This window comes from Callithrix jacchus, chromosome 5 (genome assembly GCF_049354715.1).
Source record: "Callithrix jacchus isolate 240 chromosome 5, calJac240_pri, whole genome shotgun sequence".
Classification (NCBI taxonomy): domain Eukaryota; kingdom Metazoa; phylum Chordata; class Mammalia; order Primates; family Cebidae; genus Callithrix; species Callithrix jacchus.
This window is the reverse complement of record NC_133506.1, coordinates 157,134,046-157,161,504: the sequence shown is the minus strand read 5'-3', so window position 1 is coordinate 157,161,504 and position 27,459 is coordinate 157,134,046. Positions and strand designations below refer to the sequence as shown.

Here is a 27,459-nt window from a genome sequence, read left to right as displayed (position 1 = left end):
ATGTCAAGAGTGCAGACCCATCCAAACAGGGTAATTTGATTTGTGAGAAACATCACACCACATTACAGTGAGGAAAGTAACTAGATGGCCATATAGATACAATTTAATCTTACCTTCAACCGCACACCATTCACAAAAATCAATTCTAGATTGACCGCAGATCTTTTTATAAAATGTGACTACATAAAAATGTAGGGAAAGTAGGAAACTTTTTTATATTGTTGAGGTAAGCAAATATTTCTTAAATAGGAAACTAAAATTGCTAACAGTGATGGTGAAATTCAGTAAATTGATAAAACTATTAAAGTTGAAAATCTGTGTTTATCAAACAAATATTGTAAAGACAGTGAACAAACAAGAATGGGGGATGCTGTCTGTTGAACCGGTTTCTAACAGAGTCCAATATCCAGAATATATAAATATCTACAAATCATTTTTCTTTTTAGTTTTTAATTTTTTGAGACTGGGTTTCTCTCTGTCATCCAGGCTGGAGTGCAGTGACACGATCATAGCTCACTGCAGCCTCAAACTCCTGAAATTCAAGTAATCCCCCTGCCTCAGACTCCCAATATCTGGGACTACAGGCTTACACCACCACACTTGTCTAACATGTTTTTATTATTATTATTATTATTATTATTATTATTTTGTAGAGATGAGGTCTCACTATGTTGCCCAGGCTGGTCTCAAATTCCTGGGCTCAAGTAATTTCTCAACTCATCCCCCCAAAATGCTAGGTGTATAAGCATAAGCCAGTGCACCTGGCCAGTATATACAAATCAGTAACATAAAGATTAACAGAGCAATAGAAAATATAGACAGAAGACATACACTGACACTTTACGATGTCATCAGGGTAATAAACATATGGAATTTGTTTTGGAAATCAAGTTGCATAGGGAAATATAAGCCAAAACTACAATTACTACTGCCACACACTAAAATAAAAAAGACAATGCCAAGTGTTAACAAATGTAGCAATCTCAGATACAAATGAAGAGTGAATGGTAACCACTTTTCAAAATTGTTTACCAGTATCTAATATAGGCAAATCATGCATACTCAGTGTCTCCGCCATGCCTCTCCCATATATATATTCCAACATACATATGTACATATGCTCATTAACAGACACATACAAGGATGTTCGCAGCAGTGTTAATAATAGCAAATGTCTGGAGACACTAAGATTAAAATATCACTATTTATAAAAACTGGATAAGTCTCAAAATATAATTTATAATAAAAATGTAGGTATAAATGAGTATGTATAGTACATAATTCTATTAATAAAAATACTATTAAGCGGTCAAATACCTCTGTGGAGTATGACATCATAATAGTTACTACATTTGCGAAGAAACGGTGGCTGGGAAGTTGGCTTTTGGAATATTGGTAATGACCTATTTCTTTTATCAGTGCCGACCACTCGGTTTATTTCAGTTTGTGAAAATATAGTTGTATACTTTTGATTTGTGTACTTTGGATCTATGTATTATGGTTCAAAAAAACCATTTAAATGATAAGATTAAAAAAACAAAAACTAGATTTAAACTATTGTCACACACATCTGACCAAGAAAAAGTCATTTCTACCTCAAAAAGCAAATATATTAAAAATCTTGTGCTACATCAAAAACCTAGCAAGATCTCAAGTGGACACCCTAACATCACAACTAAAAGAACTAGAGAACCAAGAATAAACAGACCCCAAAGTTGGCAGAAGAGAAGAAATAACCAAGATCAAAAGTAGAACTGAAGGAGATAGAGACATGAAAAACCCTTCCAAAAAATCAATGAATCCAAGAGTGTTTTTTTGAAAACTATAATAAAATAGATTGGCCACTAGCTAGACTAATAAAAAAGAAAATATAGGAGAATTAAATAGACACAATTAAATTAAAAGGAGGTCACCACTGACCTCACAGAAATACAAACAACCATCCAAGAATACTCTAAAAACCTCTATGCAAATAAATTAGAAAATCTAGAAGAAGTGGACAAACTCCTGGATACATATAGCCTCCCAAGACTGAACCAGGGAAAAAGTAGAATCCCTGAATAGACCAATAACAAGTTCTGAAACTGAAGCACTAGTTGCTGGTGGAAGTAAATTAGTTCAACCATTGCTGAAGACAGCGTGGCTATTTCTCAAAGATGGTAGAATAAGAAATACCATTTGACTCAGCAATACCATTTCTGGGTATATACCCAAAGAAATATATATTGTTCTATTATAAATATACATGGTCATCCGTGTATTTTCATTGCAGCACTATTCATAATAGCAAAGATATGGAATCAATACAAATGCCCATCAATGATAAAGTATACATATACACCATGGAACACTATGCAGCCATTAATTGGAATGAGATTATGTCCTTTGCAGGGACATGGATGGAGCTAAAGGCCATTATTCGCAGCAAACTAATCTATGGTGTGCTGGAACAGAAAACCAAATACTGCATGTTCTCACTTATAAGAGGGAGCTGAGTAATGGGAACACATGGACACAGTAAGGGGAATGACACATACTGGGGCCTGTCATCTGAGTTGGTGGGAAGGGAGAGCATCAGGATGAATGGCTAATCTAAATGCGGTTTAATACCTAGGTGATGGGTTGATAGGTGCAACAAACCACCATGGCACACATTTACCTATGTAACAAATATGCATGTTCTTCACATGTATCCCAGAATTAAAAATGAAATTAAATTTAATATTAAAAAAAGGATATTGTGCTAATAATTACAGGTGGCTCATTCTTAGTAAAAAAATTTAAAGATGACATGTATCTACAAAGTGTTATAATGTATGCACATTTTCTTTTTTTTTTCTTTTTTAACTCAGGGGTACATGTGCAGATCTTGCAGGACTGTTACATAGGTATACACATGCCCCCATCCCCCTGTCAACTACATTAGGTATTTCTCCTAATGTTATCCCTCCCCAATCTCCCCACCCCCTGCTATCCCTCCCCTAGCTCCCCCTACAACAGACCCCAGTGTGTAATGTTCCCCTCCCTGTGTCCATGTGGTCTAATCGTTCAACACCCACTTATGAGTGAGAATATGCGGTGCTTGGTTTTCTGTTCTTGGGTCAGTTTGCTGAGAATGATGGTTTTCAGCTTTATCCATGTCCCTGCAAAGGACATGAACTCATTTTTTATGGCTTATATGTTATTCCATGGTGTATATGTGACACATTTTCTCTATCCAGTCTGTCTTTGATAGGCATTTGGATTGGTTCCAAGTCTTTGCTATTGCAAACAGTGCCACAGTGAATATACGTGTGCATGTGTCTTTATAACAGAACGATTTGTAATCCTTGGAGTATATACCCAGTAATGGGATTGCTGGGTCAAATATTTCTAGTTCTAGATCCTTGAGGAATTGCCACACTGTCTTCCACAATGACTGAACTAATTTACACTCCCAGCAACAGTGTAACAGTGTTCCTATTTCTCCACATCCTCTCCAGCATCTGTTGTCTCTAGATTTTTTAATGATCGCCATTCTAACTTGCATGAGATGGTATCTCAATGTGGCTTTCCTTTGCATTTCTCTAATAACCAGTGATGACAAGCACTTTTTCATGTTTGTTGGCCACATAAATGTCTTCTTCAGAAATATGCCTGTTCATATCCCTCACCCACTTCTTGATGGGGTTGTTTTTTTCTTGCAAATTTCTTTTAAGTCCTTTGTAAATTCTGGATATTAGCCCTTTGCCAGATTGGTAACTTACAAAATTTTTTTCCCATTCTGTTGGTTGCCGGTTCACTCTAATCGTAATTTTCTTTTTGCTGTGTATGCACATTTTCTAAAATTGGGCACAAACTTCATATTCGATAGTGAGGCTTTTTGTTCTAAATATGTACATATAATGATTAATAACTTCCTCATTTGTGGCCCTATGCAAGAGACAATGCTTTGCTCAATTGTCTTGTAAGAAGGCAGGCATTTTCAAGTCTTCGGTGAAATGGCTGCAATTAGTAGTACCTTCAAATCATCTTCTAGATCAGAATGATGTACTTTCAAATAAACTCACACAGGCTACTTCATTTAAGGCAACTCACAAATGTAGGGACTATGAATACATTTTATGATTTTAAGTGTTTATTTTCAGTATAGATGATATATTGTTCAATGCTTTCTATTTTCCAGTTCTTAGAAGATAATTTTATGCATACGAACAGTACACATTTTTTGATTTGTAAGAATATAAATAATGAATTATTTTAACAGCACAAAAGTAAGAGCAAGACAATTACCTCAGACGCTCAATTTTCTAGTTTACATTTTTTGAGCACTCTCAACATTGTTATTCTACAGAGAAATCATCTTCCTTTCAATCTCATTACCATGAGAATGAAATGTTAGGGCATTACTCAGAAAATATGCGGTCGTATTTGAAGGTTTTAAACTTAAGTAAATGACATGATTAGAGCTGGAGAAAACCAGCTTGGCATTAGATTGCAGATTAGATTAGAGAAGAAAACTGGAAGATGGAAGGCCAGATAAGATATAATTAGTAAAGCCTAAGCAAGAGGTAAATATAACTTCGAGTAGGCGGATGTCAGTAAAAATAGAAAGCAGAAGTAAAAATGAACAATAACGATACAATATAGTCAGCAAATATGAAAACTGATTGGATGTTGAAAATTAGGCAGAAAGATACATAGATTTTATGTGTGAGGGTCTTCAATTTACTATCATATGCCATGTGTAGATTTGAGATCTACTTAAATATTTCCATTTTTTAGAAGCTCACACAATAAATCACTTTAGCCCTGTAAACCATTTAATATTTGATCATGTTTCCCAATACCTGAGGCACCTCTACACTGAGCCTAAGTCAAAGTAGGTGAGAGGAAGGGGCCAGAAAATTTGCTACTAAAGCAATGTTGAGAGAGGAAACAAGAGAGAGAGAGAGAGAGAGAGAGAGAGAGAGAGAGAGAGAGAGAGAGAGAGAGAGAGAGAGAGAGAGAAAGAGGAACAAGAGAGAGAAGTTTGAAGCTGGGAAAGTTCAGTCACATTAACTGACAATTCATGGTCTTTCCACTCTTCATGCCAATACTTATAATGTCTCAGGGTACCATGTGGCAGGGAAGCAGGTGCTACCACCAATAATGGTCCTTGTCCCAAAGAGACCACTGTGCTGGGCATGGTGGCTCATGCCTGTAATCCTAGCACTTTGGGAGGCCAAAGAGGGAGGATCATGAGGTCATGAGATTGAGGCCATCCTGACTAACACGGTGAAACCCCATTTCTACTAAAAAGTTTTAAAAATTAGCCAGGTGTGGTGGCATGCATCTGTAGTCCCAGCTACTCAGGAGTCTGAGGTAGAAGAATCGCTTGAAACTGGAAGGCGGAGGTTGCAGCAAGCCGAGATCATGCCACTGCATTCCAGCCTGGGCAACAAAGCCAGACTCCATCTTAAAGGAAAAAAAAAAAAAAAAAAAAGAGAGACCATTGACTATGTTGATCTGTAGCCTCTGGGAGCTTAGAGACGATATGCAGAGCACAGACGGAATGCTTGCTGGAAGCTGTGTTGAATGCTTAAGAGTATTATCCCTGTCCTCAAAAATCCTCTTTCCCTCTTTTTGACAAATCAAGATTTCAAGCTCTACTAACATAATAGAAATTCTTTTTATATTGAATCTGACGTTTGATGCTGAAAGGCACAAAAATGTACGATCCGGTGAATGGATCTTAGATTCAAAATCAGAATGTGTGCCTGTCATAAGTAAAATGTTAACCTAGGTACCAGCCTGAAATACATTATTAATTGAGCACTTGAAGAATTTTTTTATGAATAAAACCAAAGTTCATTTTTATAATGATGTGATTTCAGTAAAATTGTGACACTGGGGGAGTGAAGCCTGAGTTCCAGGGATTTGGGGGAAATTACACTCACTCTGCATCAAACAGTATTTTTAAGAACATGTAAAATTCCTGGCAGTAGTGTCATCAATAAGTGTAATTTTTACATCAAGATTTGGACAATGGCTATGCTCTAATCAGTCTGCAAAGAGGTGATCTGCTTAATACTCAAAGTACAATACACTTTGCAGCACTGCACTTCTTAGAGGACATAAATCAACTGCATTGGATTATAAGATCGTTATGGTATAGGGAGTTCTGAGTTGTCCTGAAGCCATTCAATGCAAAGCAAATATTCAGTGTTTGCATGACAGTTTCCTCATTTCCTTGTGTCAGGAAGATGTATACGCATGCACTGACAGGAAGATTTATACGCATGCACTGACAGGAAGATGTATACGCATGCACTGACAGGAAGATGTATACGCATGCACTGACAGGAAGATGTATACGCATGCACTGACAGGAAGATGTATACGCATGCACTGACAGGAAGATGTATACGCATGCACTGACAGGAAGATGTATACGCATGCACTGACAGGAAGATTTATACGCATGCACAGACAGGAAGATTTATACGCATGCACTGTTTGGCTTGTACATGTAAACTCAACAGTTTCCTTACTTGCCTGTAGTTTGATTAGCCTTATGCCAGGAAAAAGAATAAACAAAATAAACAAAGAAGAACTTATGACCTGTTGGTACTAAGCTTGCTACTCACACTCTAAATGCTGATAAAATTTGAGCCTAATAAAAGTTTATAAGCCTGTTTGTTAAAAAAAAAATCATAAACTCGGAACTAGGAGAAAATATGAGTGTATATATGTGTATATCTGTGTTCAATAAAATTTTAGCATGTAGCATATAAAGTGTTCCTAAAAATAGGTAACACAATGTGAAGCAGTCCAGTGGAAAAGTAGGCCAAACACGAAAAAAGAAGGTAGAGGAAAAAAGAAGGTTGAAGAAAAGGTGGCTAATGGGTTCAAAAGTACATTTAAATAGAGGGAATAAGCTGGGCAAGGAGGCTCACATCTGTAATCCCAGCACTCACTTTGGGAGGGTGGATCACGAGGTCAGGAGATTGAGACCATCCTAGTCAACATGGTGAAACCCCATCTCTACTAAAATACAAAAAATCAGCGGGGTATGATGGTGTGCCTATAGTCTCAACTACTCAGAAGGCTGCGGCAGGGGAATTGCTTGAACCTGGGAGGCAGAGTTTGCAGTGAGCTGAGATCAGGCCACTGCACTCCAGCCCAGTGATAGAGTGAGACTCCTTCTCAAAAATAAATAGCAGGAATGCATTTTGGTATTTGACATAACAATAAGGAAATAAGAGTTAATAATAATTTATTGTAGTTTTCAAAATAACTAGAAGAGAACTGTAATATTTTCAACACAAAATATATACGTTTGAGGTGATGGTTATCCCATTTATCCAGATTTGAGCATTATACATTGTATACATGTTTCAAAATATCACACGTATCCCTAAATATGTACAGCTATTATTTATAAATTTAAAAATGCAAAAAATATAATACAAACACATGACAAAAGAAGAGGAACTGAGGTCAATTAGCATAGGAAAAGCTGTCAAAAATCAGCATAAATTTGAGAAAAATGAATTAAAATGACCAGAAAAACTTTACACAGTCCAAGTTTGCAAAATGAAGAAGTCAAATAATACAACCATGATCTCCTTTATTTCTTATGAGAATGTAAAATGACTATAACCATTTTTGAAATAATCTAGCACAATCTCATAAAGCTAAGTATCTGTATACCTCTTTACCCAGTAATTTCATTCATAGAACTCTCTCCAAACTCTTGTCTGTGTGCACCATGCAGAAGACCATATTCTCATCGAAAGTTTTATTAACAAAACATAACAATAAAGCAAAACTAAAAGCGATTCAAGTTCATAAAGTATGGTATGTCAACACAATAAGACGACAGGGAAATTCATTGTACAGAGCAACATGAATAGAGTTTGGAAGTAGAAAAGTAAGACGTGGAAGCATAACATTAAGTAAGAGGTCAGACTCTCAACACTATCTACAATGTTTTCTTTTATTCACTGATTTAACAAGAGAAATTGATGAGTTCATGTCCTTTGTAGGGACATGGATGAAGCTGGAAACCATCATTCTCAGAAAACTAACATAGGAACAGAAAACCAAATACCGCATATTCTCACTTGTAAGTGGGAGTTGAACAATGAGAACACATGGACACAGAGAGGAGAACATCACACACCAGGGCCTGTTGGGGGTTGGGGGGTAGAGGAGCGATAGCATTATGAGAAATATCTAATGTAGATGATGGCTGCAGCAAACCATCATGGCACGTGTGCAACTACGTAACAAAGTAATCATTGGTCCTCTTCAATTACCTCATGAACAAGATGAACAACACATGTATCCCAGAACTTAAAGTGTAATAATAATAAAAATTTGTTATTTTGAAAAACATATGTATACAACAGAACTTCAAAATTGCACTAAAAATAGAAATAAAGGATAAGAATAAAAATATAAACTTATTTCTTAACATAAACTCTGTCAAGTTCAAAATACTTCTGTCAGAGATGATACCGCCATTCAGTCCACCCCTAAAGAATTGAGGGTCCTGGGACTTTAACCAGAACAACAACTGATTTCACAACTTTTTTATATGATTATTTTTATATTTTTAGCTGAAGAGAAATGAGTGTATCCTTTAAACATTTTGGTGAGATTAGTAAACAAAAAGAAGTTAGAAGCAGCAAAATCAGGACTGGAAGGTGGATGCCTAATACTTTGTTGAAACTCACAAAATTGCTCGTTTGATAAGAGAAATGTGCAGGTACCTTGTCATGGGGGAGAACGAACGACTCTCTATTGCAGTTTTCCTAGGTGTTTTTGCTGAAGCTGGGGCTAACTTTCTCAAAACATTATCATCATAAGCAGATATTATTAGTCTTGGGCTCTCCAGGAAGTTAGCAAGCAAAACGGCCTGAGCCTCCCCAAAAAGTGTTGCCATGACTTTTGCTCTTGACCGGTCTGCTTTTGTTTGACTGCACCACTTTCACATCCGGTAGCCACTGCTTTGATTGTCCTTTGTCTTTAGGATCATACTGGTGAAGCCATGTTTTTATCTTTTATTATAATTCTTTGAAGAAATGCTATAGGATCTTGATTCTGCTGGTTTAAACTTTGTATTGAAAGCTCTGCTTTCGTCTGCAGCTAATCTGGGCACAACACTTTTGGCACTTATCAAGTGGAAAGTTTGTTCAACTTTAATTTTTCAGTCAGAGTTGTGTAAGCTACACCATTTGAGACGTCTATGGCCTGGGCTGTTGTTTGTACCGTTGATCACTGGTCCTCTTCAATCAGCACACGAACAAGATGAATGACAAATTGAGGTGGATGGTCTGCTACTGCAAGCTTCATTTTCAACGCTGTCTCATTGCTTCTTAAAACGAGTTATTCATTTGTAAGATGATGTTTCAAGGACGTTGTCTCCATAAACTCTTTATACAATATCAATAATCTTTTAATTAATGATCAATGATTTTAATTATTAACAATCAATCATCTTTCTTCCAAACTCCACTATGAAAGCAATGTTTGTTCTTGCTTCAGTTTTAACAGAATTCATGTTGCTCTGATAAAAGCTCTTTTCCCAAACTGATGGGTTATTCTTAAGTACCTCAAACTAGATGATTTTCAAGCATGTTACAACAAGTTAGTAGGAGTTTATTTTGATGCAAAAAATAAATTCATGCAAGTTTTTTCATAATATACATTTTCATAAACTATTTGAAGAACTCGCTTACATAATAAAATATATAAAATACATAGGGACATAGGGAGAAAGACAGAAAGTAGCAATAGGTAATGTAAGCTATTGATTACATTTTAGTTCATGGGCTGGAAAGTCGGTTCATGGTTGTTCATTATTATAGTTTGTCAATCATATTAATATCACTTATATCTATTTGTATTTGTCCAATACATTAAAAATTGATAAAGCAAAACTACAGAAAAGTTTAAAAAGCTATGTACAACAATTTTTTAAGATAATGAGACAATATACACTTGCTTAATCAGATAGTTTATTTTACATGATGTTTGAGAAAGAAGATACTTCATATTATTTTTCAGCAGATATATTTCAACTCTTCCTATGATATTTTTTATTAAGCAAATGGCAAACAAGAAGGTTTTTATTGTAGAGCTAGATACATATGACATAATAGTTTGTTGATAATATGCTATGATTAATAGTGTGTTAATGTTAATATATTATTAATGTCATTAGTACACTATTATAGTAATTATAAATGGTATGTTATTAGTAGTATGTTATTTAATAGTATGTTGAAACTAAGCAGTTTAATGTTTGTTGAGCAGAGTAAAATATAGTCGAATATTTTTTCTTGTATATGACATAGATTGTATATGAGTGTGTATATTATCTCAGAGAAAAGTGAGGCACATTTTTGTGAGGGCAAAGCCTATGTTTACATGTAGATTTTTATAAACCCAATGAATATAGTTGGAAATGTCAAAATTGAAAGTTATCCATAGTCTTTTAGATTTTCAGACTGTTTTTAATCATCTCATAAAAGATTAATAAAAGTTCTATTTTGTGTATCCCAATGAGGCTTGAAAATGAATGTTGTGTCTGTGACACTGTCGGTTTCTTCCTCATGTATCCATACCATTTGCAAATGAATTGGTTTACTTGTGAAATTTTAGTTGTCACTTTCATGTAGGCAATTCTCACTATTTCCAAAACAGCCAAGCTTTTTAAAGAGATGTGTCTTAGTTACACCATACTTTAACTAATTAAAGACTATTACTTTGCCAGTTTTAAATTCAGATTAAAAATTCTGCTGAAAAGGATGTGAATCCTGAAAGAGCCAGTCCTTCAAGATAGATTTCTGAGTGGCCAACTGTGCTTAAATTCAAGAGAGAGCCAAACCCCCAGTTGCTGACTGTGGGGTAACACGTATCCTGCATTCCTAGGAAACCCAGAGACACTCCTAAAATTTTGGGACTTTTATAACTGTCTGTAGCCATTCAGGCTAAAATCCCATTTTGCTTTCTGGACCTAACCAACAGACTGTGTGCTGCACCAATCAATAAGAACTAAACAAGTTTGTATTCCTCATTTGCATACGTAGACCAGAAAGAACCTGAATGGGACTCTCTGTGAAAACAGAGCAATCTCTCCTCTCTCCAAACACACCGTGGCTCTGTAAGGAAGGCAGCATCTCCCCCGTTTGCAAACTGCTCACTGGAATAGTCTCCTTTCTTTTTTAAAAAAGAAAATTCTTTTCAGTGGATTTGTTAACAAGTGGTTTGAAAGTTTTAGCAGTGGCTAATAAGGCTAATAAGATGATTTAAAAAGAACAAGTTCAGCAGCATACAAAAGCTTATAAAATGACCCATATTACAAGACAAGCATTAGAGTATTTTAGATATGAAAACGAGCTTAGAGGCAATCTCCAAGTAATCCATTCAAGTAAGAGATTCTGTATGCAACATCAAAGTTATTCATTTGTCAAACCAAATTAATGTCTTTTGTCCAGTTTAAACACATCTTTTTCTTAAATGTAGTACAGTAATATATAAACGAAGCAATTAATGTTAAATTTGTATTTCTAATGTACACATTAAATATGGCTTCAAGTTTAGTTTTATTCACCATAAGACAAAATTCATCTATAGTAGAAGATGTACCTAAATTGCTTTTAGATCTTTTGTTTGGAATGACTATGCTGCAAGGCACATAGTTATTAGTTATAAATAATACATAATTGTGTAACTTACCAGAATAAACTTTGTTTCTATACAGCCAATCAGAGGTTAGTGATTTTCCTCTTCTTTTTTTATCATGTTCATATGTTTCATATGTTTTCATATGTTCATGGTATATTATCAAGGATAATGGGAAACATCTCCCTGGTTAGAAACAAAACAAACCCTGTCTTAGAAAGAGCCAGAAAGTGGGCTCTATACAATAGTTAACATACCCACAAAAAGGAAAATAGAATTGCCTAATAAAATTATATTGAAAATAAAACCAAAAGTTGAGCATGATACTCAATTAACTGATAATAATTCATATTTGATCCTACATTACAGTAGATCTTTAATAGTGCCTAGCACATACTAAAGCCAAAACTTACTAGATAACTAAATTACTAAATATCTATTCTTAGTGTTGTTTTTGCACTTTTGCTTTTGAAAGTTGAAGAAAGTTGGTTTAGAACTCAGAAAGAAAAGAAGTTACTCTTAAATAAGAACATAATTAAAGAAGGATGCTTCTAAACCAAATTTAGCAAATTTGCAAAGTGAGCAAGTAAACCTGCAGGTGTTGTATTTTCGGCATACTTTATTATGCACAAAACTAGCAATTCCAAATTTCAGAAATCTATGCTATTGTCATAAATTATTTATAATCCATTATTACAATCTCAAAATCACTTTCCACAGCAGATTCTCCAATCCTGTAGTTTTCACTTCTTGGAATCACTCAAACAGAAAAAACAAAACACAAAAAGCACGAGAGAGAGAGAGAGAAAGAGAGAGAATACAATTAAAGTAAACCAAGTAAAGTATCCATCACAGGAGAAATTTTTCAGTAATTTATGTTAAATTAATAGCAGAGTAAAACATATATTTAAAATAGGCATGTAATGTTATACACTTGTTACCTGACAAAATGTCTATCATTCATTTAGGGAAAACATAGTATTTCAATTAATCCAATGAAAGTGATTGAATAAAAAGAAAATGCTTGCATATGTGTGTGTGTGCATATTTGTGCACACATGTGCATGTTTGTGACAGAGGAGAGAAAATAAATATAATTATACTTGAAAAAGCAATATACAACATTCATGTCCCAAATTTTTATTAAAAAATCCATCTGAATATTTCGTTCCAAAATAGTCATATGTAGAATGTCCCATTATTTGATTTATAAGAAGAGTATTAAAAAGAGCATTTTATAATATTTTCCCCTTTAAGTTCTAATTGTCAATATGCTCTGCTAAGTATTCAGCAAAACAGGTTTAAACAATGTAATTTGAACTCCTCTAGTTGCACAGAATTTAAAATTCACCATGCTCCAGAGCTGATTAATTACACATAAATTGTATTTTTCTTTGTGTGCAGCTCAATAGATAATTAGACTTAATTGGTTTGTGAATGAATAAGAGTTGCAAGTCGGAGAATAGAAGTTGCTATTATATAAAATTAAGAGTTTAAAAAGGTTTCAAAAATAATTTTAAAACAATATTTGACTTACAAAGTTTCCTAATTAGCCAGAAAATTTTGTCCACATTTAATAATAATACACAGCTGCTCTTTAATTTGATTTCTTTCAAATACTTTCAGGCTGGAAAAACAGAGACATCTATATAATGTAAATACATTCTCTTTACTTCTCTCTCCTACCCCTCTGCCCAGACAAAACAGTATATTGACTGTATATAATCAATTTTATCAATATTTCTCATTTAATTTTTAGTTTACTAAAATTATCTATGTTCTGTAGGCTATTCAGGCTTCATCTTCTGCTATTTTCTAGATCTACAGACAAGTTTTCTTTAGATGTTTTAAGATTTTTGTGAGACTTTACAGTCAATCAGATAAGTTGGGTCTCCTGCATTCATGCAATATTAAGGTTTAGTTTTTCTGCTTCAGAGCAGTGCTGTAAACAAACCACTATTTATCCTTAAAGTGCTCACCTGCAGCTCACCTTTAGCTTTGGCTGCTAATTTGGTAGAGGGTGATGAGGGTGAAGTAGAGTGGAAAGTACTTATTTTCACTTGTAAAAAAAATGACAAACATCTAATATATTTTGGACCTTGAATTAACTGTTCAACCTGAATTAGAAAGAGGAAGCAACCTCATTATACAATTAATATTTTCCCTCAAATTGCCAGTTATTACAGCAAATGCATCCTTCCCATTGAAGCTTTTCACATGCAAGGTTGAACAGGGTAATAACTGTCCCATTATCCCATTGTCTTTATAAAATATATGCAGCCTGCTACCTAGGAAACTTGAGTGTAGGAGGAGCTGTTCTGAGAGACTGCACATGGCTCCAGTTGCCAAGGAAACTCATGCCTTTTTTCCCTGTAAATGCACAGAGCAGTTCCTTAATAGGATTGGGGTAACAGTCTTCTTAAAGAAAAAGCTGAGTGGAGAAGGTAGTAAATCCTTTCCTGCATATGATATGAATTGTAAACTCTGTGTAAGCTGTGTTGAATTGTTTTTAGCAAGTAGGCTTCAGTGATCAAAGTAAAAACGAAAACTTGTGGATTATCACATACTGTTTTATCTGGCATAATTGAAAATATTAGAACATGCAAAAAGTTGATATTAAATGAAAAATATACCATTTGTTTATAAAGAAAAAATTGATTTCAGACTAATAAATGATGTATACTGACAATGTATGGTATGTCTCCAAATTTATCTAATCTACAATTTTAGAATGACTCTACATAAAATATGTTTTCCTAAAATACTTTAATATCTAGCAATTCTAACTAATCATTTAAATTAATTCTCTTTATATCACTCTGTTTTATTATCGTGCGAAAAATCACTGATTTCTCCTCACCGACCGCTACTGCTCTGTAGAAATGCTTCCATTACTCACAGTCTTTCACTAGATGAGACCAGTGTCCAGGGTACTGGCTCCTCATCTCACTTGGGCTTATGCTAAAGATGTAAAATTTGGTGCAGATGCCTAAGCCTTAATGCTGCAAGATATAGACCTTTTAGCCAATGCTGTAGCGGTTACTAATAGGGCCAAAGGGAAGAGCAGACTATTGAACAGAGCTGTGCAAGTCCCAAAGTAACAAAAGATGGTGTGACTGTTGAAAAGTCTATTGACTCCAAGGGTAAATATAAAAATATTGGAGTTAAACTTGTTCAAGATGTTGCCAAAACAACATCTGGATGTTGAACATTCCAGGATGCCTATGTTCTAATGAGTGAATAGAAAATTTCTAATGTCCTGTCCATTGTACCTGCTCTTAAATTTGCCAGTGCTCATCATAAACCTTCGGGCATAATTGCTGAAGATATTGATGGAGAAGCTCTAAGTATATTCATTTTGAATAGGCTAACAGTTGGTCTTCAGGTTATAGCAAAGCTCCAGGGTTTGGTGACAATGGAAACAGCTTAAAGATATGGCTATTGCTACTGGTGGTGCAGTATTTGGAAAAGAGGGCTTGACCCTAGATCTTTTTTTTTTTTTTGAGACAGAGTTTCGCTCTTGTTACCCAGGCTGGAGTGCAATGGCGTGATCTCGGCTCACCGCAACCTCCGTCTCCTGGGTTCAGGCAATTCTCCTGCCTCAGCCTCCCAAGTAGCTGGGATTACAGGCACGTGCCACCATGCCCAGCTAATTTTTTGTATTTTTAGTAGAGACGGGGTTTCACCATGTTGTCCCGGATGATCTCGATCTCTTGACCTCGTGATTCACCCACCCGGCCGACCCTAAATCTTAAAGCTGTGCAGCCTCATGACTTAGGTAAAGTTGGAGAGGTCATTGTGATCAAAGATGATGCCATGCTTTTATTTTATTTTTTTTTTATTTTTATTTTTTTTTTTAATTTTTTATTGGATTATAGGTTTTGGGGTACATGAGCAGAGCATGCAAGACAGTTGCGTAGGTACACACATGGCAGTGTGCTTTGCTTTTCTTCTCCCCTTCACCCACATTTGGCATTTCTCCCCAGGCTATCCCTCCCCACCTCCCCCTCCCACTGGCCCTCCCCTTTTCCCCCCAATAGACCCCAGTGTTTAGTACTCCCCTTTCTGTGTCCATGTGTTCTCATTTTTCATCACCCACCTATGAGTGAGAATATGCGGTGTTTCATTTTCTGTTCTTGTGTCAGTTTGCTGAGGATGACGTTCTCCAGATTCATCCATGTCCCTACAAACGACACAAACTCATCATTTCTGATTGCTGCATAATATTCCATGGTGTATATGTGCCACATTTTTCCAATCCAGTCTATTATCAATGGGCATTTGGGTTGATTCCAGGTCTTTGCTATTGTAAACAGTGCTGCAATGAACATTCGTGTACATGTGTCCTTATAGTAGAACGATTTATAGTCTTTTGGATATATACCCAGTAATGGGATTGCTGGGTCAAATGGAATTTCTATTTCTAAGGCCTTGAGGAATCGCCACACTGTCTTCCACAATGGTTGAACTAATTTACACTCCCACCAACAGTGTAAAAGTGTTCCTTTTTCTCCACATCCTCTCCAGCATCTGTTGTCTCCAGATTTTTTAATGATCGCCATTCTAACTGGCGTGAGATGGTATCTCAATGTGGTTTTGATTTGCATCTCTCTGATGACCAGTGACGATGAGCATTTTTTCATATGATTGTTGGCCTCATATATGTCTTCTTTCGTAAAGTATCTGTTCATATCCTTTGCCCACTTTTGAATGGGCTTGTTTGTTTTTTTCCTGTAAATCTGCTTGAGTTGTTTGTAAATTCTGGATATCAGCCCTTTGTCAGATGGGTAGACTGCGAAAATTTTTTCCCATTCTGTTGGTTGCCGATCCACTCTAGTGACTGTTTCTTTTGCCGTGCAGAAGCTGTGGAGTTTCATTAGGTCCCATTTGTCTATTTTGGCTTTTGTTGCCAATGCTCTTGGTGTTTTGTTCATGAAGTCCTTGCCTACTCCTATGTCCTGGATAGTTTTGCCTAGATTTCCTTCTAGGGTTTTTATGGTGCCAGGTCTTATGTTTAAGTCTTTAATCCATCTGGAGTTAATTTTAGTGTAAGGTGTCAGGAAGGGGTCCAGTTTCTGCTTTCTGCACATGGCTAGCCAGTTTTCCCAACACCATTTGTTAAACATGGAATCCTTGCCCCATTGCTTGTTTCTGTCAGGTTTATCAAAGATTGTATAGTTGTATGTATGTTGTGTTGCCTCCGGTGCCTCTGTTTTGTTCCATTGGTCTATATCTCTGTTTTGGTACCAGTACCATGCTGTTTTCATTACTGTAGCCTTGTAGTATAGTTTGAAATCCGGTAGTGTGATGCCCCCCGCTGTGTTCTTTTTGCTTAGAATTGACTTGGCTATGCGGGCTCTCTTTTGGTTCCATATGAAGTTCATGGTGGTTTTTTCCAGTTCTGTGAAGAAAGTCAATGGTAGCTTGATGGGGATAGCGTTGATTCTGTAAATTACTTTGGGCAGTATAGCCATTTTCACGATATTAATTCTTCCTAACCATGAACATGGAATGTTTCTCCATCTGTTTGTGTCCTCTCTGATTTCGTTGAGCAGTGGTTTGTAGTTCTCCTTGAAGAGGTCCCTTACATTCCTTGTGAGTTGTATTCCAAGGTATTTTATTCTTTTTGTAGCAATTGTGAATGGCAGTTCGCTCTTGATTTGGCTTTCTTTAAGTCTGTTATTGGTGTAGACGAATGCTTGTGATTTTTGCACATTGATTTTATATCCTGAGACTTTGCTGAAGTTGTTTATCAGTTTCAGGAGTTTTTGGGCTGAGGCGATGGGGTCTTCTAGGTATACTATCATGTCGTCTGCAAATAGAGACAATTTGGCTTCCACCTTTCCTATTTGAATACCCTTTATTTCTTTTTCTTGCCTGATTGCTCTGGCTAGAACTTCCAGTACTATATTGAATAGGAGTGGTGAGAGAGGGCATCCTTGTCTAGTACCAGATTTCAAAGGGAATGCTTCCAGTTTTTGCCCATTCAGTATGATATTGGCTGTTGGTTTGTCATAAATAGCTTTTATTACTTTGAGATACGTTCCATTGATACCGAGTTTATTGAGGGTTTTTAGCATAAAGGGCTGTTGAATTTTGTCAAATGCCTTCTCTGCATCAATTGAGATAATCATGTGGTTTTTGTTTTTGGTTCTGTTTATGTGGTGAATTACGTTGATAGACTTGCGTATGTTGAACCAGCCTTGCATCCCTGGGATGAATCCTACTTGATCATGATGAATAAGTTTTTTGATTTGCTGTTGCAATCGGCTTGCCAATACTTTATTGAAGATTTTTGCATCTATGTTCATCATGGATATTGGCCTGAAGTTTTCTTTTCTCGTTGGGTCTCTGCCGGGTTTTGGTATCAGGATGATGTTGGTCTCATAAAATGATTTGGCAAGGATTCCCTCTTTTTGGATTGTTTGAAATAGTTTTAGAAGGAATGGTACCAGCTCCTCCTTGTGTGTCTGGTAGAATTCGGCTGTGAACCCATCTGGACCTGGGCTTTTTTTGTGAGGTAGGCTCTTAATTGCTGCCTCAACTTCAGACCTTGTTATTGGTCTATTCATAGTTTCAGCTTCCTCCTGGTTTAGGCTTGGGAGGACACAGGAGTCCAGGAATTTATCCATTTCTTCCAGGTTTACTAGTTTATGTGCATAGAGTTGTTTGTAATATTCTCTGATGATGGTTTGAATTTCTGTGGAATCTGTGGTGATTTCCCCTTTATCATTTTTTATTGCATCTATTCGGTTGTTCTCTCTTTTCTTTTTAATCAATCTGGCTAGTGGTCTGTCTATTTTGTTGATCTTTTCAAAAAACCAGCTCTTGGATTTATTGATTTTTTGAAGGGTTTTTCGTGTCTCAATCTCCTTCAGCTCATCTCTGATCTTAGTAATTTCTTGTCTTCTGCTGGGTTTTGAGTTTTTTTGATCTTGCTCCTCTAGCTCTTTCAATTTTGACGATAGGGTGTCAATTTTGGATCTCTCCATTCTCCTCATATGGGCACTTATTGCTATATACTTTCCTCTAGAGACTGCTTTAAATGTGTCCCAGAGGTTCTGGCACGTTGTGTCTTCATTCTCATTGGTTTCGAAGAACTTCTTTATTTCTGCCTTCATTTCGTTGTTTACCCAGTCAACATTCAAGAGCCAGTTGTTCAGTTTCCATGAAGCTGTGCGGTTCTGGGTCGGTTTCTGAATTCTGAGTTCTAACTTGATTGCACTATGGTCTGAGAGGCTGTTTGTTATGATTTCAGTTGTTTTGCATTTGTTGAGCAGTGCTTTACTTCCAATTATGTGGTCAATTTTAGAGTAGGTGTGATGTGGTGCTGAGAAGAATGTGTATTCTGTGGATTTGGGGTGGAGAGTTCTGTAAATGTCCACCAGGTTTGCTTGCTCCAGGTCTGAGTTCAAGCCCTGGGTATCCTTGTTGATTTTCTGTCTGGTTGATCTGTCTAGTATTGACAGTGGAGTGTTAAAGTCTCCCACTATTATTGTGTGGGAGTCTAAGTCCTTCTGTAAGTCATTAAGAACTTGCCTTATGTATCTGGGTGCTCCTGTGTTGGGTCCATATATGTTTAGGATCGTTAGCTCTTCTTGTTGTATCAATCCTTTTACCATTATGTAATGGCCTTCTTTGTCTCTTTTGATCTTTGTTGCTTTAAAGTCTATTTTATCAGAGATGAGAATTGCAACTCCTGCTTTTTTTTGCTTTCCATTAGCTTGGTAAATCTTCCTCCATCCCTTTATTTTGAGCCTTTGTGTATCCTTGCATGTGAGATGGGTTTCCTGGATACAGCACACTGATGGGTTTTGGATTTTTATCCAATTTGCCAGTCTGTGTCTTTTGATTGGTGCATTTAGTCCATTTACATTTAGGGTTAATATTGTTATGTGTGAATTTGATACTGCCATTTTGATTCTAAGTGGCTGTTTTGCCTGTTAGTTGTTGTAGATTCTTCATTATGTTGAAGCTCTTTAGCATTCAGTGTGATTTTGGAATGGCTGGTACTGATTGATCTTTTCTATGTGTAGTGCCTCTTTTAGGAGCTCTTGTAAAGCAGGCCTGGTGGTGACAAAATCTCTGAGTACTTGCTTGTTCGCAAAGGATTTTATTCTTCCTTCACTTCTGAAGCTCAGTTTGGCTGGATATGAAATTCTGGGTTGAAAGTTCTTTTCTTTAAGAATGTTGAATATTGGCCCCCACTCTCTTCTGGCTTGTAGTGTTTCTGCCGAGAGATCTGCTGTGAGTCTGATGGGCTTCCCTTTGTGGGTGACCCGACCTTTCTCTCTGGCTGCCCTTAGTATTCTCTCCTTTATTTCAACCCTGTTGAATCTGACGATTATGTGCCTTGGGGTTGCTCTTCTTGCGGAATATCTTTGTGGTGTTCTCTGTATTTCCTGCAATTGAGTGTTGGCTTGTCTTGCTAGGTGGGGGAAATTTTCCTGGATGATGTCCTGAAGAGTATTTTCTAGCTGGGATTCATTCTCTTCGTCACATTCTGGTACACCTATCAAACGTAGGTTAGGTCTTTTCACATAGTCCCACATTTCTTGGAGACTTTGTTCATTCCTTTTTGCGCTTTTTTCTCTGATCTTGGTTTCTCGTTTTATTTCATTGAGTTGGTCTTCGACTTCAGATATTCTTTCTTCTGCTTGGTCAATTCGGCTATTGAAACTTGCGTTTGCTTCGCGAAGTTCTCGTATTGTGTTTTTCAGCTCCTTTAATTCATTCATATTCCTCTCTAAGGTATCCATTCTTGTTATCATTTCCTCGAATCTTTTTTCAAATCTTTTTTCAAGGTTCTTAGTTTCTTTGCATTGATTTAATACATGATCTTTTAGCTCACAAAAGTTTCTCATTATCCATCTTCTGAAGTCTAATTCCGTCATTTCGTCACAGTCATTCTCCGTCCAGCTTTGTTCCCTTGCTGGTGAGGAGTTTTGGTCCTTTCTAGGAGGCGATGTGTTCTGGTTTCGGGTGTTTTCCTCCTTTTTGCGCTGGTTTCTTCCCATCTTTGTGGATTTGTCCGCTGGTCGTCTGCGTAGTTGCTGACTTTTCGTTTGGGTCTCTGAGTGGACACCCAGAATGTTGATGATGAAGTATTTCTGTTGCTTGGTTTTCCTTCTACCAGTCTAGCTCCTTCGCTGTACGACTGTTGAGGTCCGCTCCAGACCCTGCTTGTCTGGGGTGCACCTCTAGTAGCCGTGGCACAGCGAGGGATGCTACCAGTTTCTTTTTCTGCTCTCTTTGTCCCAGGATGATGCCTGCCTAATGACAGTCTTTTGGATATAGAGGGGTCAGGGAGCTGCTTGAGGAGACAGTTTGTACTTTATAGGGGTTTAATTTCTGAGCTGTGCACTCTGTTGTTCATTCAGGGCTGTTAGGCTGCTATGTTTGATTCTGCTGCAACACAGCTCATTAAACAACCCTTTTTTTTTTTTCTCAAATGCTCTGTGTTGAGGGGTTTGGGCTTTATTTTTGGATGTCCGATCAGGTGTCCTGCCCAGCTCAAAGGCAGACTAGCCACTGTTTGGCTGCCGAGGCTCCGCCCTGCTGTTGTGTGATTCGCGCTGTTCCTGCCGGCTCTGCTGTGGTCTCCGCCACGCCCTGCGTCGGAGTCTCTTCGTTGTAGTGTGTTGCCTCAGCAACGGCCTGCTGCGTCAGCAGTGGGCGTGTATCTCAGTAGGGACGGGTTGCCTCGGCAACGGTTGGCTGCGTCAGCAGTGGGCGTGTATATCAGTTGGGGCAGGTTGCCTCCGTAGTGGTGGACGCCCCTCCCCCACAGAGCGTCTCGGACCGTCTGCCCGGTATAGTTTGAAATGGCGGTTTTGTTCGTCCCACTGGGTATCCCAAGCGATCTGTCCCTGCAATCCCCTGGGCTGGGCTACTGTGCAAGTCTCGTTCAGTCTCAAGTCCAGCCCTCTCAAGTCTCGGGTTGCCGGTTCAACAAGGCACCCGGACAAGCGCGCCCTGTGGGGATTGCTGGGTAGGGCCGGCCGCCGCCGCCCCGGCTGCCGGCTTCGCCAGGCAGACCTACTGCCTGGCGTCCCGTGTCTTTTTATACTTGGGAGTTTCCCCGTTCTGTGGGCAACAAAGATCAGTCTGGAAATGCAGCACTGACTCACCGTTTGCGAATTCAACGCGGGCTCCAATCCTGGGTTGTTCTCACAGCGCCATCTTGAGTCCCCTCCTATAAACTATTTCTCGATGCCATGCTTTTAAAAGGAAAAGGTGACAAGGCTCAAATTGAAATAATCATATTCAAGAAATCATGGAGAATTTGGATGTCACAATTAGTGAATATGGAAAGAAAAATCTGTTAGAATGGCTACAGAACCTTTCAGATGAGTAGCTGCGCTGAAGGTTGTTGGGACAAGTGATGTCAAAGCGAATGAAAAGAAAAACGGAGTTACAGATCCCTTCATGGGCAACAGCTGCTCTTGAAAAAGGCATTGTTCTGGGAGTGGGCTGTGCCCTGCTTCAGTACATTCCAGCCTTGTACCCACTGACTTCAGCTAGTGAAGATCAAAACACTGGTGTATAAATTAGAATATTCAAAATTGCTGCAATGGCAATGGCTAAAAATGCAGGTGTTGAAGGATGTTTTATAGTTGAGAAAATTATGCAAACTTCCACAGAAGTTGGCTATGATGCCATGATCAGAGATTTTGTGAATATGGAGGAAAAATAAATCATTGACCCAACAAAGTTTGTGAAAACTGCTTTATTGGCTGCTTCTGGGGTGACCTCTCTGTAACTACAGCAGAAATTTTAGTCATAAAAATTCCCAGAAGAAAAGCACCCTGGAATGGGTGAAATGTAAAGAATGGGAGGTGGCATGTTCTAATTCCTAGAATAGTGCTTTACCTATACTAATGAACTGTGACAGGAAGCTCAAGGCAGTCTCAGAGAAGTTAGTTGGAGAACATGACTGAAGAAATGGCTGGCTGATATTTAAGAAATCACTGTGACCATCATTTACTCATTTCAGTTGACAAAATATATAATGGTTTACCACTGTCATTGTAAAGACCTACAGATAATTTATTTTGTAGTTTTGAATAAAAAGACATTTATACATCCCTGATATTGGGTGCAAAGCCATGTACTAATATACTGTTTTCAACTTAAATCCCTAAGCCATTTTTACATCTATTCTGTTAAAATTTTAGTGCTTGCCATGACCAGATAAGATGTTAAGCAGCCATCCTGTGGAGAGTAAAAATAATTGTGTACAAAGTAGAGAAATATTTAATTAAGTGGCAACCTTTGTATAATAAAAATTATTTTAAAGTTAAAAATTCCCTGCATTAAACTAATAAAACCAATATTTCTACCATCAAAAAAAAATCACCTATTTCATATTCTAACAGTCCATTTTTTGTGCTTTTGAAATTAAAATTCTCTAAAGTCTCAAGTTCTCCTTGAAGAGGTCCTTTACATCCCTCATTAGTTGTATTCCTAGGTATTTTATTCTCTTTGTAGCAACTGTGAATGGGAATTCACTCATGATTTGACTCTCTGTTTGTCTATTACTCGTATATAGGAATGCTTGTGATTTTTGCACATTGATTTTCTATCCTGAGACTTGGCTGAAGTTGCTTATCAGCTTAAGGGGATTTTGGGCTGAGACGACAGGGTTTTCTAAATATATCATGTCATCTGCAAATAGAGAAAATTTGACTTACTCCTTTCCTAACTGAATACCTTTATTTCTTTTTCTTGCCTGATTGCCCTGGCCAGAGCTTCCAGTACTATGTTGAACGGAGTGGTGAAAGAGGGCATCCTTGTCTTGTGCCAGTTTTCAAAGGGAATGCTTCCAGTTTTGTCCCATTCAGTTTGATATTGGCTGTGGGTTTGTCATAAATAGCTGTTGTTATTTTGAGATATGTTCCATTGATACCTAGTTTATTGAGAGTTTTTAGCATAAAGGGCTGTTGAATTCTGTTGAAGGCCTTCTCTGTATTTATTGAGATAATCAAGTGGTTTTTGTCTTTGGTTTAATTTATGTGATGGATTACATTTATAGATTTGTATATGTTGAACTAGCTTTGCATCCCAGGGATGAAGCCAACTTGATCATGATTAGAATGGTGATCATTAAAAAATCAGGGGTCAACAGATGCTGGGGAGGATGTGGAGAAATAGGGACACTTTTATACTGTTTGTGGGAGTGCAAATTAATTCATCCACTGTGGAAGACAGTGTGGCGATTCCTAAAGAATCTAGAAATAGAAATACCATTTGACCTAGCAATCCCATTATTGCATATATACCCAAAGGATTATAAATCATTCTATTATAAAGACACATGCACATGTATGTTTATTGCGGCACTATTCACAATAGCAAAGACTTGGAACCAACGCAAATGCCCATCAATGATAGACTGGATAAAGAAAATGTGTCACATATACACCATGGAATACTATGCAGCCATAAAAAAGAATGAGTTCATGTCCTTTGCGGGGACATGGATACAGTTGGAAACCATCATTCTCAGCAAACTGACACAAGAACAGAAAAACAAACACTGCATGTTCTCACTCATAAGTGGGTGTTGAACAATGAGAACACACAGACACAGGGAGGGGAATATCATACGCTGAGGCCTGTCGGGGGTTAGGGGTCGGGGAGGGATAGCAGGGGGTGAGGGGATAAAGGAGGGATAGCATTAGGAAAATTACCTAATGTAGATGTCTGGGTGATGGATGCAGCAAAACACCATGACACATGTATACATATGTAACAAACTTGTACATTCTGCACATGTACCCTAGAACTTAAAGTATAATAAAAAATTAAAAAAAAAAAAGATGATGATGATGAGGAATGCTGGCCAGAGCAAAATGAAGGCCTACAATCTGGTGATCATCATTAAAGAAACATTTGGAACTTAAAAAATAGTAAGTCTCGTATTATGTATTCTAAATGTTACCTCAGTATGATCTATTATCATTTGTAGTTATTAAGTCTATCATTTATCAACTATGTAAAACAACATTAGGTAAAATCTAATAATTTTTTTCAAAAGATCCTTAAAAAATCATGTACTATGGAAGGAAAAAAGGAAATGGGAATATTTCCAGGCAAGAGGGCTATTTCTTGGAAATTTGAGCTATATCTTCTATGTTAAAAATAATATTAAAATTCATATGGATCAAAAAAGACTCCCAGCAGCCAAAGCAATCTTAAAGAAAAAGAAAAATGCTAGAGGCATCCCACTACCTGACTGCAAAGTATACTACAAAACGATAGTAACTAAAACAGACTCACAGACCAATGAAATAGAATTAAAGCCCAGAAATAAATCCACATATTTACAGCCAAATGATTTTTAAAATAAAGGTGCCAAAAACATACATTGGGGAAAATACATTCTCTTCAATAAATAGTGCTGTGGAACTGGATATCTATAGGCAGAAGAATGAAACCAAATCCTCACTGCTCACCTTATACAAAAATCGACTCAAAATGTATTAAAGACTTAATAAAGAATCAGAACTATAAGACTACTAGAAGAAGACACAGCAGAAATGCTTCATGGCAATAATTTGGGTAAAAATTTTGGATGAGACCACAAATCATAAGCAATAAAAGCACAAATAGACAAATGTGATTATATCTTTGCTGAACAGCAAAGAAAGAAATCATAAAAGTAAAGGGACAACCTACAGAATGGGAGAAAATATTTGCAAATGATTCATCCAACTAGGACTTAATATATAGACTATATATAGAATGTATATTAACCATGTATTGTATATTTCAAGATAGCTACAAAAGAGATTTTTGAAAATTATTATTACAAAAATATGATAAAGGTTTGTGATGAACATACTAACTACCCTTATTTGAGTATTAATGTAAACATGTATTAAAACACACACTGTACCCCATAAACAGGTACAACTACTATGTGTCAATTGTAAATATTTTATAAGTCAGGTATCTACCTAAATGCAGACAGAGTAATACCCAAATATTTTATTGCAAAATAAGTGGAAAAGTCTAAGTTGTTCCCTCTTGAGAAATAATTTGTGAAGAGCTATAATTCTTTGTGTATTGTACGGAATAGTCAAAGTGTGTGAAAGCAGGGATTCTCATGTATTACTGACAGAGTGCATACTGGAGCAGCCTGTTTAAAGTGCAATGTGGAATTTAAGGGAATTTAAGCACTTAAATACCTTAAATCCCCATTAGATTTTGTTGGACCCAGCAATATAGTTTTAAGGCAGTTTCTTTAAAAAAAAAAAAAACATATTTACAAAGGTAAGCATCACACTTTGCCAAAAAGTATCTAAATTTTAAGACTTGATTATCAATGAAGTCATGATAAGTGTATGTGGAAAATAAAGTACTATGCTGATATCCAGTCATTACAATTAATACAGTGAGAAGAATAGGTAATCACATAAGCTATGTTCATTATAGGTTTCGAAGTGGAACATGAAAAATTGCACAAAGGATCTAAAATATTTGACATAACACTGGAAGAACATACATTGATATGTTAAGAGTATTACTTTTTCTTCCTTTTGTCCACCTCTGCCAAGTTGTTTGCATTGAGCATTTATTACGTTTGTATATAGAAAATATTTTAAAGTTTTAGAAAGAATAAAGCTTAAATTACTAAAGGATACATATAACAGCAAAGAAAAGCAAGTTTGCACGTTATATATAGATACAAACATCACAATGGCAACAATAATATGTACATTTAGCGCCTTATTAGGAAGCTCAATATTTTAAAATAAATGTAAAGATTTTGTGCTGGTTAGTTTTCGGTGTTAACTTGACTCATTTAAGGAACACCTAGAAACCCAACAATCCATTACTGTTGGCTGTGTCTGTGAGGGTTTTTGCAGAGATTAGCATGTGAGTCTGAGCGGACTACGTGGGGAAGAGCAGCCCTGGTAGTAGGTGGGCGCCATCAAACCAACTGTGGAAAGGCCACTATGTTGAACCATCTGATAGAGCTAGGACACACTCTCTCTCTTACCTTTGAAAACAACTCCAAGGTTCCTGGCCTTTGGACTTCAGGACTTACACACACCAGCTTAATCTCAGGCCTTTGGCCTCGAACTAAGGGTTAACTATCAGCTTTTTTTGGCCTTCAGACGTGGACTGATCCACACTAACGGCGGGTCAGGGTCTCCCCACTTGCAGATGGCTTGTCATGGGACATCTCAGCCTCTATAATCTCATGAACTAATTGGTAAGATGCCCTCCCATCCATCAATCCATCTATCTATCTATCTATCTATCTATCTATCTATCTATCTATCTATCCATCCATCCATCCATCTACCCATTCATCCATCTATCCATCCATCCATCTTTCTTTCTTTTTCTTTCTTTTCTACCTACCTATCTACCTACCTACCTACCTACCTACCTGTCATGTGTGTGTGTGTGTGTATCTTAGTTCTTCCCATCCATCTTTCTTTCTTTCTCTTTCTTATCTACCTACCTACCTACCTGTCGCGTGCATGTGTGCATGTGCGTGTGTGTATCTTAGTTCTTCCCATCTTTCTTTCTCTTTCTTTTCTACCTACCTACCTACCTGTCGCGCGCACGTGTGTGCGTGTGTGTATCTTAGTTCTTCCCATCTATCTATGTATCTATCTTTCTTTCTTTCTTTTTCTTTCTTTTCTATCTATCTATCTACCTACCCACCTACCTGTCGTGTGTGTGTGTGTGTGTGTGTGTGTGTGTGTGTGTATCTTAGTTCTTCCTCTCTGGAGAATCCTAATATAAATATTAACCTTAATAACTAATCAGTAAAATCAAAACTGC

The 27,459-nt window shown here is 37.0% G+C and overlaps 1 pseudogene; it reads left to right on the top strand.

Annotated features, from left to right (window-relative positions):
* On the top strand, nucleotides 1–22,417 carry LOC100395212 (60 kDa heat shock protein, mitochondrial-like; annotated as a pseudogene).
* Nucleotides 22,418–27,459: the final 5,042 nt, after the last annotated feature.